We start from the raw sequence: 18,181 nt of genomic DNA on the forward strand, positions 1-18,181 counted from the left end.
TTCTTTGGTTTGCTCTCCACGTCTGCCCCTCCAGTTATCTTTCCTGCTTTTTTCAGATCCTCCAGTGTATTTGACAAAGTTAGTGATGCCCAGTGCAGTGTGCAGAGCTTTGAACAGGAAGTGGGGAAGGAGGACTTCCTGTCCTGGTTCAGACCCATCAGTGTACTGTGAACCAGGGCCTCACCTTTCCGTTTTGTTCACTTGGAATGACAACATTCCTGATTCAATTGTCACCCTCAGTTCCCTCTCCCTCTTGGGGATTATATAAGAACCCCTTATATATCTATCCATATAAACAAGCTTCATTCAGGTCCTTGAGATTTTCTGAGGACAACCATGTATAAATATAAGGTACCTTTTGTTATTGTTTGTGGCCCAAGGGATTTGCAGAAAGAAGTTGGGAGCCAGCCATGGTAATTTTTATAGGCAGAAAATAGCAGTTGGGAAAACAACGTGATGTGAGGAGCACAATGTTCTTATCGAGCAGACAGAATTATCTTTCCCAGGCAGCCATGAACACAAAACACCTGGTACACACGTTTCCTGACCCTTCACATATTTTGAAAGCAAGAGACCTTTACCCTGACCTGTCAAGCAATGATCTTCATGAACTTCTGTCCAGAGACTCCACTGTTATCTTGGCTTGCTTCTGTGGGCTGAAATGGTAAACACCGCTGATCCTTACTAATAGGACACCTTCTATCCTAGCCATCACTCAGACCTTATCAGATGCGCACATGCATTTTTTTCTTCCTTCAAACATAGCTGCTGGATGGGGCTCATTCACCCATGTCAGAGGCAAAAACAATCCAGGGGCTCCCTGCCTCCAGCCCAACTCTGAGTTGGGTACAGTTGAGGAGGTAGGGTCTGGAAAGTTTACCTGATAACTGTTTAAAGTCTTTTGGGAGAGTAAACAAAATAAAGTCTCTGAAAGTCTTAAGATAATAATAGCAATCTATTCATGATAAATGTACTGCCTACCTAGAAGGCACAAAGGTGTTTTTTTTTAATGTAGAGATTAGTATAAGAATGAAAGGATGTGGTCACAGGTACTCAATGATGTCAGTTAAGTGACTGAAGGAAAATGTGAAAAAAAGATGAAAAGCTTTGGAAGTGGTGGAGAAAGAAGTGAACAGCCATGGCCAGAAACACAACTCAGCACAGTAAGGACTGATTTGGAGGCAAAGCAGATTAGCCCTGGTTTGCCATTTTCCAGCTATGTGACTCAGAAGTTTTGTGAGCTCTCTGCACAGTACTTCTTTAACTCTAGCACCAGCACTTCCAAAGTAAAGCTAGCACAACTTCCCCAGACTTAAACTACTTACTTCTTTCTTTCCTGATGTTGCCCAAATTAAGCATGTAGTGGATGCATAAAAAATAGTTCTTACATGGATGAATGAGCTCTGACTCAAAGAATAGCTTTTACAAGATGTAGTGTAATTTACTTGTTAGAGGAAAGAAGGAGGAGCTCCTCAAAAGGATGAGGGGAGGGAATCTTGTGTACAGTTTTTCTGCATCCTCAGATCCCAGTAGGCTTTAATCCAAAGTCTGACAAGTGAATGAAGTTCTCCTACACCCTTTGCACCACGATTTTCCTCACTCAGTATTCTTTCTTTCAGCTTCTCTCATTTTTAAATGCTGGATTGGGGAAAAGGAAAGGAAGAGAGCAGTTGTCACATCTCTCCAAGATATAGCTGTGGATCTGAGAAGAACAGGTGGAGCCTCCTGTCTTAAGTCAGAGTCCATAGACTCAAGGGCTGAGATAGAGTGAGTATCTTTGCAATTGCTATAAGGGGAAACTCAGAGGAGGAGAAGGAAGCAAAACAGAGCAGGGAAGAAGCAATAGTGGGATATGGGCTCAACTACAGTGCGTCAGTTTGGTCCTACGGGTAACTCAGGAACAAGAATGGCCTCCAGAATGCCCCACCTTGCAGACAGGGGGCTGTGCTGTTACACCTCTGTATTACTAACTGGCTACAAGCCACACTCAGAGGGAGGAGCTAACCTCCCAGGTATTTCTGTGGACCAGGGCAGGTCTACAGCAATGAGTACAAATGACACCATTGGTCCTAAACACAACAATGAGTGATGGGGGAGCTCGCCTGGTAAAGGATCTGAGCAGCACAGCCTCAGCCCTATGGTACACTGAAAACAGATGATACGAAGAGTGTGCCATGGTGAAGTGTATTGTGATGGTTGGAGCACTAGAGTGCATATATCCCTTTATACCTAAGGCTCCATAGTAATTCAATTTCCATTCTTCAAGAGTACTGAATTAGCCAGCTTTCCTTAGCCAAGCCTTTACTTAAAGTCCATGGACAAAGGTTGGTATGCCCAAGGGAGAACTCCAATGGTGTAACTCCTCTGAACAACTAAGAAACAGTTTAACAAACAACAGGAACCTGAAGCATGTTTTGTCAGGGAAAGTGATAAAAGGGTGAGAGCGAGAGTTCAATAAATGGAGAGAGGAAGGGTGCATAAATACAATCATTATAGTCAATGTATAGTACGGAAAAGTTGAGCTACATAACTTAACGGTATGCCTGGGATTGGGAAAGATGAAGGGAAATAGTAGCAGGGTGACACTGATCAAGTTTCATTATACTCATAATCCACCTTGTTGAAATCCCTTTGCACAAAAATAAAAATAAAATAAAACTCATGGACTCCTGCTTCACCAACAAGTCTAATCTATCTGGACTGGTTCCTCACTCCTTTCCAGATTAGGATCAGCCAACTAGAAAGGGCACAGAGGTCTTTGATGACCAGAGCAGAAACACAAACCCTCAAAGCCTCTGCAATCTGGAAGTTTGGGTTGAGAACCCCAGAGAGTTGTGAGTTCGTATCTAAAAGGGTTAAGATTTACAACTCAATGAAAATGCTATAAGTCAACAAGAGAAGGTGTTCTTTTTTTTTTTTAAAGGCTATATTTGGCATTCTATGTTCAAGAACACAACTTATTTTTTAAAAGATAATCATCTGAAATCTGGAAGTTTAAGGTGAATTAATAATTGAATGGACATTTTATATCCATAATATCTTCTGTCAGTCATGCTAGAGAAGAGATGTAACCAACTCCATTCAGGAGCTCACAGAGCCTTTTCAGAATGGGCTGTAATTTAAAAGCTCCAATAATCTTGACTCTACCTGGCATGATTGGAACTGATAGAAGTTTCTACAATCACTCATTGGTTCAGTATAGAGAGCTCTAGTGTGATAGCAGCTCAAATCCCTTCCCTGTCATTAACAGCTGTGTGATCTTCACCAAGTCATTTATCTTCTCTGAGTCCTGGGCTCTTCATCTGTAAAGAGAACTTGCTAGTACTTATTACATTCATTAATATTTATATTGCCATATATTATACGATGTTTTGTTAAACTTAGCATGATAACAATATGATCATACTGTCTCATGGGTCCATTGTAAGTAATGAGTAAAAAACACTTGTGAAATTTCCTTGGGAGGGGCTAGTGATGATGAAAATAAAAGCAGAGAATTTGGAAAAGCATTCTTTCCATCCCTTCCTTCTGTACAGTGAAACATTTGAACATTTTTATAAACCCATCAAGCTGGTGAACTGCACATGAATGTTACTTTCTGCAGGGTTATTTGGTCCTGATGCATTGCCATCTGGCCTTCTATGCTGCCCTCCCAGGGGCTGACCTGTCTTCCATTTCTCTGTCCTCTTTCAGAATGGCTGCCTCTAGAGAACAGGGCTTCTCAGGAAGGAATTGCACAATGAGAAATGCTAATCTGCCAAGGCTGGAACATTTTTTTCCTGGAGCACTTTCAGGAATGTGTCATAAGAGGTGGGAGAGATGGGCAAGGAAACAGAGAGGACTAGGCACCGGTCACCAGGTAATAAAAGGTCCAAACATTCCTTCTCCAAATCTAATGAAGACATCAATCTTCATTAAGTCAAAGAGTCTGGGGTCCCCAGCAGTGAGGTGTTTTTTTTTTTTTCTGGGCTATTTCAAAAAGCTGGAGAAACAATGACCAAAATGCAGGCCATAGACCCAGAGGCAACAAATTCTAGAACTTGATGATATCTGTTTTCAACAAGGGTTGAATTTGCCCATAGTTATCATCACTGAACATGGGCTTCAGGCTCAGTGGTGTTCCAGACCCGGCCCACACCAATGCCCTATTCACAACTCATCCAACTGCATGTTCACCAATGTCATATTGGTCATCCTGGGGGCAGCATTTACACCATGGAAGTCAGCAACTGACACAAATAAGGCTGTATTTCCCCTTAGAAAGTCATCTTACCAACTTACCACCACATAACTACACATCCAAATGTCGACAAGATGTCTGGAATTTGGAAATAGCTTCCAAAAGATCAGTGTTGTTCTTGAATGTCCTTGCTAGCCAGTCAAAAAAAAGTAAGTATTGTATATGTAACAATCAGAAATTCTTACTTTTATGATTCCAGATTCATCTTCTTCATACAGAATTTCTTCTTTTTTCTTCAGGTAAAGGTGGAGATGAAGGTGAAGCATGAAGTACTGTTTTCTCCTCTGCTTTGCCCACCTGGCTAACTTAGCCATCAGTGTTTCCTAGGCTATGCCCACACAGGTGCAGAAGATGCTCTAGAAAGCAAACTCTCTACAGATAGGAAATGCTACAAGCTTGGAGCTCACTACAGGAAAACAAGAGATAACATGCTCTTCTCCACATACAGAAAAAAATTGTAAAACATTTGGATTCAGCTCAAAATGAAACTTCGAAGGAGAATATGCCTTTTCTCCTGCTTTCCATGGTAGGAAGGTGATTTTTTTTAAAACACAAATGTACATCTTTCCTGGACTAACATCCTGTGGCTATAGCTGATGCTTTTCATCACATGAGGCTGGAAAGAAAAAATGAACACTGATAGAGCACCTACTAGGTATTAGAATATTTTATTTCATTATCACAGAAACCATGCCAGGATGGCACTGATAGTTCCACTTTTCCAGGGAAGGAAAGGAGGGAAGTATTTAAAATTACCTAGTCTCTTAATCCATTTATTGTTGCTATAACAGAATGCCTGAGACTGGGTAATACATACAGTAAAGAAGTTGAGCTCACAGTTCTGAAGGTTCACAGATTTGCATCTAGTGAGAGTCTCCTGCTGGATAGAACATGGTGAGAAAACAGGAGAACCATGAGCACATGCAGAAAGCACAAAACTGAAGGAGCAGGCTTGCTTCATAGCAACCTACTCCTGTGAGAGTAAACACCCTACCCCTGAAAAAGTGTGGATCTCACATACCAACCCGATCAGTTCTTAAAGGCCCCACTACCCCTCAATACTTACACCAGAGACCAGATTTCAATATAACTTTCAAAAACCATATTCAACCACACCATTAACTCATGGCTTGGGGGCTGGAATTATAATACATGTCTTACTTCTGGTATGTGTTCTTTTCTTTCCAAGACTTCTTTCCTTTCCTTTCTTTCTTTCTTTATTCTTTTCCTCTTCTTCTTAAATGTACTGTGGTTTGAACTCAGGGCCTCAAACTTGCTTAGGCTCAACTCTCCCACTAAGCCATACCTCCAGCACTTCTAGTAGCTGAGCTCAACTACTATTGATCAGATCAATACAGAGACATGGCATAGGCTGATTGTGGTCCGTTGCAGCTAGACTTCCATAGGAATATGAACTGCATTGTCTAATGAAAGAAAGGCAAGGGATTCCCCCCATATTACAGCTTGTAATTCTTAAAATCCTTAAAAAGTTTTGAGACAACCACCAAACCATTGTTGTCATAATCATTAAAAATATGTAATAGGAGACAAATGTGTTTATCAGAAGAGAACCTTAGACAAGACTTATAACGGTATTTTGCTTTTAAATGCCCCTGTTCTAATAGTATAAACCCACTTCTCCTAACTCCAGCCTCCAAATTGTGATTTGGTTTTCTATTGTTATTTAATGGAATAGTTGTTGTTTAAAGAAAGAAAATACTATTTCATCCAGTAATTGTACAGTTAGAGAAAATACCTGGCAGCTTGTACTTGTCACAATGGCAGTTGTATTATTTGGGAAGATTGTATCATAGCCTTGGCTTATTAGTATGACATATTCCCCTTAGTTTCCTGGGTTATACCCCAACAAAAGAATGTTGTCCTATCAAGTTGCAATGATAGAGATGTCATGATGCTCATACTTCATACAGTTTGCTAAACCCTTTTGAAATAATTTCCTCAAAAGAACTTTAAAACCCATTGAAATTAGAAGAATAGATTATTTTACATTTTGTTTGATTTAGAGGATATATTGCATTGATTTCTAAACAATATGCCTAGTACAGCTGTACTACGTTTTTTAAAAAGCCATATGCAAGATAAGTTTAGAAAAAAATCACTCATACACACATAACAATTGAATCAATAAGACAAACAGAAAGAGAACATCTTAAAAGCAGTGTTCAAATACAGATATATGTGTCAGGGATAAGAATATGAATTATTTGTTATCAGAAACTATGTAAATCAGAAGACATGCCAGCAAGAAATAGAGCGGCATCATGGAATTCTGTATGCAACCAAGAATTATGCAAAAATCAAGGTGGTATAAAAAACATTTGCAGAAGAAAGAAGGCTGTAAGAAAAAAATTCCAGAAGAAAGAATTTAATGTAAGCAGATCTACACCACAATAGATGCTGGCAATAATGTGTCAGTCTAAGAAGAAATGATACTACATATAAATGTATACAGGCAGGAAGGAAAAAATAGTAAGGAAACTAGGCTTTAGGGTTCTCATTTCCAGCTGGGTTTATAAGTTCCCACTCTATCATAACAACAGGTTCGATGAGCTATGACTTCAACCACTCTTTCTCAGTTCCTCAGAGAAGTCCCTGCCAAAACTAGAACAACAGGCTTATGTGCAGAGAATGACAACTTAACCAGAACTGAAACTTGTAAGCAGAAATCACCTCAGAAATCGGCACTAAGGTAGTTACACCTACAGTGCATCTAAAATGATCATTAGCTGGAAACCACATAAACAACTCTGGGAATTTAAAACTCTGGAAAGACCCAATCATAGCAAGGTTCCAACACTTCCATGAGTTTCATCATCAAAGCCCCACCAATTACTCACAGTAAATAGCAGAGAAGAAGAAAAAAGAGCTTTTGTGCTCCTCTAGGAAAAAGGGAAAGCAACTATTTTGAAGTATGCCAGAGCATTCTGTTTTTCATAAAAAGGCTTTCTCTCTGAGAAATTGTTTTGCCAAAGCCTAACTGACCTAGGGCAAGAGAAATATCCCAGTCTGGCCAGTTCTAACCTTTCACAAAGAGCCAGGAAAACACCCATCTTCAGCTCCCTCTAGCCAACCTATACCAAAAGTGATGAGGATGGCCACAACATTGAGAAGTTCCTGTAAAGCTTACTGCCCAAGGATGCAAGCTGACCTGACCGTAGGACCATAAAATGCTTCTTGCCCTCTCCTCTACCACCACTTTGATAATGGCCCATTTGCTATAATTCCTTGTATCAACTACATCATGTCCATTCTTTAATCCCAAATTACAAAGCCTAATAAATCTTCAGATTGAAGACTGAACAACCTCAAAACCAGAATCAGAGTACAACAAAAAAATTGAAATTAGCATGCTAAGAAGTATTTTTAAAACTATGATTAATAGGCATAGAACTTTAATGGAAAAGCAGAAAATATGCAAGATGTATAATGCAAGTACAGAGGTAGAAATTCTAAGCAAGGACAAAATAGAAATGTTAGAGATCAAAACCACTGTAACAAAAATGAGAAATGCCTTTTATAGGATCATTAGTAGACTGGGCATGGCTCAGCACAGAATCTCTATGTTTAACTACATGACAAAAGAAACTTCCCAAACTAAGGAATAAAGAAAAATACACAAAGAAGAAAATAAAAATGGGACAAGATATTCAGGAACTGTGAGGCAATTAAAAAGATGACAACATATACATAACAGGAATGCTAAATGGATAAGAGAGTACAAATAATGCTTGAAGCATTAGTGATAGAGAATTTTCTCCAAAATTAATACTAGAGATCAAACTACAGATCCAGAGAGCCCAAAGAGCATGTAAAAGAATCAATGCCAAACAATTACACCTGGGAAGAACATAGTTAAACTTCAAAAAAATAAAGATAACAAATAAAATTTTAAAAGAAACCCAGAGGCTGGAAAGGTGGCTCAGTGGTAGAGTGCTTGCCTTGCACGCATGAGGCCTTGGGTTCAATTCCTCAGCACCACATAAGGAGAAAAAGTCGAAAGTGGCACTGTGGCTCAAGTGGTAGAGCTCTAGCCTTGAGCTGAAGAGCTGAGGAACAGTGCCCAGGTCCAGAGTCCAGGCCCCACAACCGACAAAAGAAAAGAAAAGAAAAGAAAAGAAACCCAAAGGAATAAGTCACCTTTCCTCTAGAAGAGCAAATATAAAATTAGAACTGATTTCTCATTATTTCTTCTCATGCAAGTAAGATAATAGTGGAGTGAAAACTGAAGTATTAAGTGAAAAACATAAAACATGGTCAATATAAAATACTATACCTAGCTAAATTATCCTTAAAGGGGAAGCAGAAATAAAGACTTTTAGGCAAAATAAGAGAATTTGTTGCTATTAAATCTGCCTTATAAGAAATGTAAAAAAAAAAAGTTATTAAAAAAGGAGATATTTCCAAACTCAGATCTACATTAAAAAAAGAAGAGCATCGCCTGGTACCAGTAGCTCATACCTATAATCCTAGTTACTCAGGAGACCTAACTCGGAGGATCTCAGTTCAAAGTCAACCTGGGCAGGAAAATTGGTGAGATTCTTGCATTCTTACCTCCAATAAACTATTAAAAAATCAGAAGTGGAGCTGTGGCTCAAGTGGTAGAGTATTAGCAAAATAGAGTGGTAGAGAGAGCAAAATAGCACAGGTCACTGCCCAGGCCCTGAGTTTGAGCCCCAGGGCCAGCACAGAAACAAAAGAAAAGAAAAGAAAAAGAGCATCATATAAGAAATAAAGGTAAAAGATAAAACAAAAACTCTTACTTATATTCTTAATTGGCAACAGAAATGATTTGTTCAAAATAGTGATAACAATATATTTGTACCCTTTTGTATGTATTTATAAATAATTTAAACTAAGTTTAAAGACAATTCAACTTTCAGAACTTGTAGTATATAGTGAAAGCAATGCTTAGAGAGAAACCCATGGCACTGAATGCATATATTAGAAAAGAAGGTAAGTAAAGAATCTTACTTAGGAAAAATAAATAAGAGTGATTTGAATCCAAAGTAAGAAGAAAATAAATACGTGTGTGTGTGTGTGTGTGTGTGTGCAATCCTGGGGCTGGAATTCAAGGCCTGGGCACTGACTGTTCTTGAACATAAGCACTACTACTTGAGTCACAGCTCTGCTTCTGGCTTTTTGCTGGTTAATTAGAGGTCAGAGTCTCACAGATTTTCCTGCCTAGGCTGGCTTTGAACAGAGATCCTCAGATTTCTGAAAACCTAGGATTATAGGTATGGGCTATTGGTACCTGGTACAAAAAAATAATTTTAAAAGACTAAAAATCAATGTAATTGAGAAAAAATAAAAAATATATCTGCTTAAAAAGATCTGTAAGATTGGTATGCATCTAACTAGGTTAAGAGGCCAAAAATTAGTAATATCCGAAGTGAAAGGAAACATCACTACAGATTTCACAGACGTATAGGGATAAAGAATCTTTTTTTTCTGACAAGGACCATTTGGTTATTAGTAAAACTTTATGAGCCATATAAATTTATCAATATAGACATACATCTGTAGGCAACTGACAAAATTCTTTATGTATCTGTTCTGTCATTTACCAAATGTTTCAAGGGCCTTATAGAACTCATGGGCTGGACTTCCTGCTTTAGAAGAAACCCTATTAACAACTTGCTCAGATGAAGTGAGTTGCCCACTTAGATGAGGGAGACCAATTTCTTTTTTTTTTTTTTTTTTTAAATTTTATTTTATTTTATTTGAGAACATACTGTACAGAGGGGTTACAATTACATGGGCAGGATAATGCATACATTTCTTACCAAGCATTGCAGCCTCCTCCTTTGTTTACCCTTCACCTCCCTTCCCAGCCTCCCCCCTCCCTCCCAACCAATCATACCCCCCCTCCCCCCCCCCCACCAACATTGTAAAGCTGGTTTTGACATGACATTTTGTACTTCTCATTGTTGCAACAGGTCCACCTGAATCCTTAAACGACTTGTTTGTCCCCATCTCCTCCACATGTTATACTGACATCAAATATAGTGAAAGCGGGGGTTACACTGTGGGGGAGGGACATACAAAGCAACAAAGAAATAATCTTATAAATGCGTTAGAAACACATGCATGAAAGAAACAAAAACATTAAAATACATATTTGAGGTTTTGTTTTCCTAACATCACATTATCTGACTTTTTCCGCTTGACTCATACCTATACTAGATATTGCAAATAAGGGAAACCATGGGACCTATGTTTCTTTGGGCCTGGCTTACTTCACTTAATATAATTTTTTCCAACCCTTTCCATTTCCTAACAAATGGGGAAATGTCATTCTTTCTGATGGAGGCATAGAATTCCATTGTGTATATATACCACATCTTCTTGATCCATTCATCTACTGAGGGGCCAATTTCTTGAAAGAAACTATTTGGCAAAATTCAAACATAAAGAAATTGGGGTATAAATAAGAAATGGAGTCAACAATTATTAATTTTCTTCAAATTGAAAGTACTACATCCAGATAAGGTCACTGGTAAATTGTAACAAACATTCAATGAAGAAATTATACCAATTTTCTGCAGACTCTTTTAGAAGATAGAAATTGATTAATTTTAAATTCATTAAGGCATTCACCCACAATGAATCAGAAGATACTCTTAGCGGAGGAACACAAAGATGAAATGCTTCTGTGCCTCTGACCACATAAAATAATATTTCTTAAAATGAACTCTAGAAAAAGTTAATGAGGATTTTTTTCTCTTCTTTTTGTCTTGTTTGTTCACTTATCTGTCTTTGGGAGGGGGAATAAGTGGGCCACAAAACTGGAGGGATAAAGGGTGAACAAATGCTATAGTAGTACTTAATAGACATTATGTTAAAAATGAACTATACAACTTGTGGGTGGGGATAGAATGGAAAAACTGGGAGAGATCAAAGGAAGGCGTGACCTTGTCCAAAAAGAAATATACTCATTATGTGACTTACAAAATGGTAATCTTTTCACATACCACCTTTATAATAATATTAAACAATTTAATTAAATTTAAAAAGAGAAATGGCATGTTTTTAATTATTCCTCTCAGGGAATCATTACCTAAATACCAAGGCTAAACAAATACACTATAAAGAAGGAAAACTACTTAGTCTCTTATGTACATAGATGCAGAAATCCTCAATAAGTATTAGCAAATTAATACAGGTGTAACTATACAACATTATACAGTGGAATTTATTCTAGGTATGCAAGGATGGTTCAATTAATTTAAACAATTAATGTAACACATAACATCAACAAGCTAAAGTAAAAAAAATAACCCACACACAATTTTATCAATAGATACAGAAGAAAGTACTGAAGAGTCCAACACTTCCTAGCAAACTCATTTCTAACTGCAGTAGTACAAAAAAGAGAGAAAGGCAGAAAGGTACGAAGGAAAGGAGGGAGGGAGGGAAGGAAGGAGGTGAAAAACACACATATTCACTCACTCATGATTTTAAAATAATGAGCAAACCAAGAAGCAAGGGAAATTTCCTTGTCTGGGTAAAGAACACCTTTTTTTAAGCCCCTGCAGCTAACCTCATACTTAATAGTGAAAATTTTGTAGATTTCCTGCTAAGAATAGTAAGTAGGCCGAGCTAGACCCTCCCAACACTGTTCTTCATCATTGTACTGAAATTCCTATTGCCTGCCATCTTCTAATACTGGAGACCAAACTGTTAACTGAACCCTTGGAAGCTATGCTCAAACCTTATACAAACCATAAAAAAAATTTTAATGAATATTACTAAGTGAAAGAAATCCATCTGATATAGATATATACTATACAATTTTAGCCATGGCATTCTGGAAAGGCAATATTTTCAAGTATGGAAAAAGATGAGTGGGTCCTATAGGTGTCAGGGACTAGATCAGAGAGAAGAACAAACAGAAAAGGCTCAGATAATTTTTAGAAGAGCGAGATTGTTTTATATGATACTGCAGAGGTAAATACATGCAAGCCATAAAAGGAATACCATCCTGACGTGACTTAGGGATTTTGGATGATTATGTCTGGTAATATTTGGATAATGTCACTGTAACACATGTGCCCCTGTGGTTTAGGATGCCAATGCCATGCATTGTTTGGATAAAGAATGTATGGAAACTCTCACTTATTTTTTTCTGAAAATCTATGGCTTTTCTAAATAAAATAAAGCTTATTCAGTTTTTTTTATTAATGAGTAACTACAAAAGATAGATTTTGTTCCTTTTCTTAATGTCCTTGAAGGTAATGTTACTGCATTGTGGCATTTATAGAAATAGATAAAAGTAAAATATATGATGACATATTGCAAGAAGACAGTGAGAGACAGTAGTGGAGTATGTTATTGCAAAGTTATGAAATGATATGGATTACTTCAAATGGACTGTGATACGATAAAGTATGTGTTATAGGAAAGAAAGACAGAGGCAGAGACAGAGACTGGTTGTATGCATCTATAAGCCCAAAATTTGGGAGACAGGCACAAATTCAGGACAGTCTAGGTAATACAGTCACATTCTTTCTTTTAAAAAATTAAATTAAAAAGAATAAAATAGTGTAAGAAAAGAATGGAGGAAAAGAAGTAAAATGAAGAAAACAAATAGACAACTTGACCCTATTATTTAAAATATATAATGTTTTCCAGTGATAGCCCATAGAACATTTACCATAGGCCATATCTTGGCCATAAAACAAATTTTAATAAAATTCCAAAACACTGAAAATTATAAAATATTCTCCTACCCATGAAAGAAATTAACAAGCAATAATACCAAACATACCTAATAAACTTCCTGTACATTAAGAAATCAGCAATGTGCTTCTTTCTAAGTAATCCTGGATTTGAGAAGATACATTACAAACAAAGTTAGAAAAATATTTCAACTAATATTAGTGGAAATATAATATGTTCTTTATGGAGATCAACAAACGTAAAAGTTACAACTGATCATATGATTCCAATATACTCTCTGGCCTTTGCCTACCCCCAATGTAGTTAAATCACAACTCTCACACATGGATTGAGGGAGTACAGAATGAATGGTACACTTACTTCAGAACAGTTTGGCAATGTTAAGAAGGCTTTATAAAGTTATGTAGATGCCTATTGACTCATCAATTTCAATTCTAAGTATTTACCCCTAAAAGATCAAACTGCAGTTCCCAGAGGACTGGTACAAGACTGTGCACAGTGGCTCTAGTTACTAACATCCCAAACTGGGAACAGTCCAAGTGTTCAGAGAAGAAAACTGTCATATTCATGACACGAATATGGCTCCGTAAAGTAGATGAACTACTGATGCATATAACAATATAGGTGAACCTTAAAAATATAATGCTGGCATTATTTACCATAGCTAAGATATGGAACCAACCCAGATGCCCCTCAGTAGATGAATGGATCAAGAAAATGTGGTATATATACACAATGGAATTCTATGCCTCCATCAGAAAGAATGACATTGCTCCATTTGTTAGGAAATGGAAAAACTTGGAAAAAATTATATTAAGTGAAGTAAGCCAGGCCCAAAGAAACGTAGGTCCCATGGTTTCCCTTATTTGTAATATCTAGTATATGTATGAGTCAAGCGGAAAAGGCCAGATAATGTGATGTCAGGAAAATGAACCCTTAGATGTGTATTTTAATGTCTTTTTCTTTCATGCATGTGTTTCTAACACATTTATAAGATTATCTCTTTGTTGCTTTGTATGTCCCTCCCCCACAGTATAACCCCTGCTTTCACTATGTTTGATGTCAGTATAACTTGTGGAGGAGATGGGGAAAAACCAGTTGTTTAAGGATACAGGTGGACCTGTTGCAACAATGAGAAGTACAAGTTGTCATGTCCAAAACGAGCTTTACAACGTTGGTGCGGGGGGGGGGGGGGGGGGGAAGGAGAAGGATTGGGATTAGGGGGGAGGGGGGAGGCTGGGAAGGGATGTGAAGGGTAAACAAAGGAGGAGGCTGCAATGCTTGGTAAGAAATGTACACATTATCCTGCCCATGTAACTGTAACTCCTCTGTACAGTATGTTCACAAATAAAATTAAATTAAAAAAAATATATAATGCTGATTTTTAAAAATGCTTTTCTTTAATCTTTTAAAAAATTATTATGGTGGGATGATGTATACAGGGATTACCGTTATGAACTCAGGAAAAGAGTACATTTCTTTTTGAACAATATCACTCCTTCCCTCAGTCTCTCCAGTTTTTCCCTCCTATCCCCTCTCACAAGTTGTATAGTTCATTTTCAACATTGTATCTAGTGAGTACCATTGCTACATTTGTTCACCCTTTTCCCTCTTTTTCTGTGCCCCTCCTTACCCTCCAAAAGACAGCTAAATGAACAAACAAGGAAAAGAAAACAAAAAATACAGCAACAAAAACTCTCTAGCTTGCTTTTCCTGGAGTTCATTGTGATAAATATTATTTTATATAATCAGCTGTACAAAGCCATTGTGCCCTTGAGATCCTCTCCTAAGAACATCCTCCTTTGGTTTCACTCTGTGTGAATGCCTAGAGTCCTGTATAATTTACCATGTCCCAGTGTGTGTGTTGTTTTTTATACTATCCAGTGTGTTTATGTATAGATTTAAAGGCACATTCTAATTACCATGCAACCTATGTTTCTTTATGTCTGGCTTACTTCACTTAGTATAACTTTTTCATATCTTTCTTTCTGATGGATGAATAGAATTCCATTGTGTATTTATACCACATTTTCTGAATCCATTTGTTCACTGAAAGACATCTGTGTTGATTCCATATCTTGGCTATGGTAAACAATGCTGCAATGAACAGGGTTGTGCTAGTAGCTTAGCCTTGTCTGTGTTCTATTGAAAAAATACCCTGGAGTAGAATTGCTGGGTCATTAGGAAGCTGTATATTTAGTCTTTTGAGGAACCTCCATACTGCTTTCCAGAGTGATTGAGCAAGTTTACATTCCCACCAACAGTGTAATAGTGTTCCCTTTTGGCCACATCCCCACCAGCATATGTTATGGTTAGTTTTCTTGATAATGGCCATTCTAACCAGAGTGAGATGGAATCTCAATGTTTAAAATGCTTTATACAGAATGTGCACTGTATAAATTCACTTATTCAAAACTCTACTATGAGAAAAACTAATGTGTGGTGATACCTCATCAGGGGTATCATTGGTGGGTAGGGGACTGGAGGGGCATAAGACAATTTGCTGGTTTGATATTGCTGTCCTACATCTTCAAAATGGTCTGAGGAATATGTGCACATACATCATCAAAATCATCAAAATCACTAATTAGGTATATGTATTCAATATAGGTTTGTAAATGTTACATAAAATGAAATAATAAAGAGAAGCATTATGATGGCTAGATTTTGCTTAACTACACAATAAAGAAAATTATGCATGGATTAATGAAAGGGTAAGTACTTGCACAAATAATATATTTACTTCTATGTTAATCATAAACTCTAAGCAAGGGCATAAATTGCTCATTTTAAAATTCTTTCAACTATGCTATATGTTAATTTTTTAATATTAAATATACTAAAAAATACTCAGGCCCAAAAATATTTTAGGAAAGGAGGAAGAGACAGGAAGTGAGTGGTTAAGGAGTTGCTTCTTTTTCTTTGTGGTGATTCTTGCTTTATAGATAGAAGAAAATGTTTCTATAAAAATTGAGTAAACAAAGATCCCAGTAGAGTAGAATTTTACAGGATATCTATATTAAGTGGCTTCAAATCCTTCCAGAATATTTCGGAAATGCCCAGGTTCCTGAAGTTGTAGGATATTTCCTTGCCTGAATTTGCCATGGTCTGTTCATGGATGGTAGCTTGAACTAGGAATTCCAGATGCAGTAAGCTTTGGCTTCCAAAAACACTCAGGCTGGGAGACCTATTGAAAGGACAAAGTCTATAAATGGATTGCTCAAAAGATCTCATTATTCCAAAATTGCCTGAAGAATAGCTCTTACATATTCCAGAAAGGATACCAGGGGAACAAGCCTTACACCTATCTTGGCCACTATTTCATTCTCAGTACTTAACTGCAGTGTCTAGCACAAAGTAGGTCATATTAAATATTTGTAGAATAAATAAATAAATAAATACCTAATAATTGCTCTTGGAAATGTCTGGATAACTCTCTACATATGAATCACACATTTCAACTGTTTACTCTGGAACACACACACAAAGCCTTCCTTGAATTAACAACTTGTAAATGTTTGTCTAAAATGATTGATATACCTTCTCAATAAAAGAACTGAAACAAGAACTGCTGCTACCATTGGTTGAACTACACTATAAATGCTATCATATAGAAGTACTCTGAAGCTGGTAATTGTCAATCCTGAGGGAGGGATTAGATTAGCAAGCTACTACCAAGGTAACTAAGGAAGGATAAACTGCAAAACTAAAGCATCCAACTATACGTCGCCTCACTGTAAAGCTTATTTACTGCAAACAAATAAAACAGCAGAAAATACACTTGCTCCATACAATAGAAATCATAAATGAATTCAGAAAAGCTATGATATAGTGAAGTTGCCTTTCCCCATGTGCATATATGGAGAGTCCGCTCTTGGCAAACTTTGGCTGTAGACCTTGGTGTGTGATGTATGTAGTATCTGCCCAAACAATTACAAGGAGGAAGGAAGCACATCCTTTCTGGCCTTTGGCCTCTCCCTTCCTCAACCTCTAATTCACACACGCTCATCCAAATCAGAAAAGCTGTTTCTGCTTGCAGTAGAAATAGTGGCTTGGGGATCATTCTTCTTCTCAGCAGAGTGTTTGAGTGTGGGTGTTTGTTTTTTGTTTTGTTTTGTTCTGTTTAGACATCTGTACAATGAGAGAAGACCACTCCTGGGGTTTGTTGATTCTCCATGCCCTTCCTCAATGGAGACTAGACCTCTCCCTCTCCCTCAAGGAAGCGCTGTCCATCACTGGGCAGGGACTTATTATGACATCCCTAAACAACAGGACAAGAATAGAACCCACATGAGGACACAGGGACCACATACCTGAGGAAGATGCTTATACTGCCCAGAGTCAGGAGGTGCCTCACCTTTGTCTTTACTGAAACCTTCCACTTCCCGTTATTGCCTCCTTTTCTCTATGCTGGAAACTTTCTCATCCAGTTGGCATCTTTTTTAGGTGGCATCTTTTTTATAAACACATGGGCCTGAGTTAATCCATGGTAAAATGCCAAGCTACTACAAGCAGACTCTCAGGAAAAGAGTCACTATTATATTAATGACCAAGGTTCCTTTACCACAGACGCTCGTTATAGCACATATAAAAACTGATTGAATGAAAAAGAAAAGTCTAATATTTTTAAAATATGTATATAGATGAGATATGTTATAATTTGGAGTCACTCAAGCTGTGATCTAAGGATTAAGGTTTGAAAGCCAGCAAGGCCAGAAAAGTCTGAGTCTTTTTTCATCAAAAAGCCAAAGGTGAAGCTGTGGCTCAAGTGGTAGAATGCCAGCTTTGAGAGGAAAAAGCCAAGTGAGGGCTCAGAACCCTGTGTTCAAGTTCCAGTATTGGCACAAGAAATAAAAATTAAATGTGTGTTGCTCCAAATGATCAGAGCAGTGAACTCAAATGTCTCTGGCCAAGGGAAGATTCCAGCAGCACTGCCAGTTGGTTGCTAACTTTCACCATGTTTCAGAATCTACTAGGAAGTTTAAACAATATGGACCCCAAGTTATTCTAATGTGAAGTCAAGTCAGAGACAGACCTTTCCTGGTCAGCTCTTTGATTCTTATCATGGGATTGATGTGGACACATTTGTGGAAAAGCCACCCATTGTTTTCCTTCAGTGCTCAAGAGATCTGCTTAGGTATCAGCCACAGTCTCCCCTGAGACTGACTGAAATCATAGCATTTACATGGATCCACTATTGCTTCTGTTTCTTGGCTGTTTAGAACAAAACTCTCCCAAGGT

This window comes from Dipodomys spectabilis, unplaced genomic scaffold (assembly GCF_019054845.1).
Source record: "Dipodomys spectabilis isolate Male_0828 unplaced genomic scaffold, ASM1905484v1 ptg000043l, whole genome shotgun sequence".
Lineage (NCBI taxonomy): Eukaryota > Metazoa > Chordata > Mammalia > Rodentia > Heteromyidae > Dipodomys > Dipodomys spectabilis.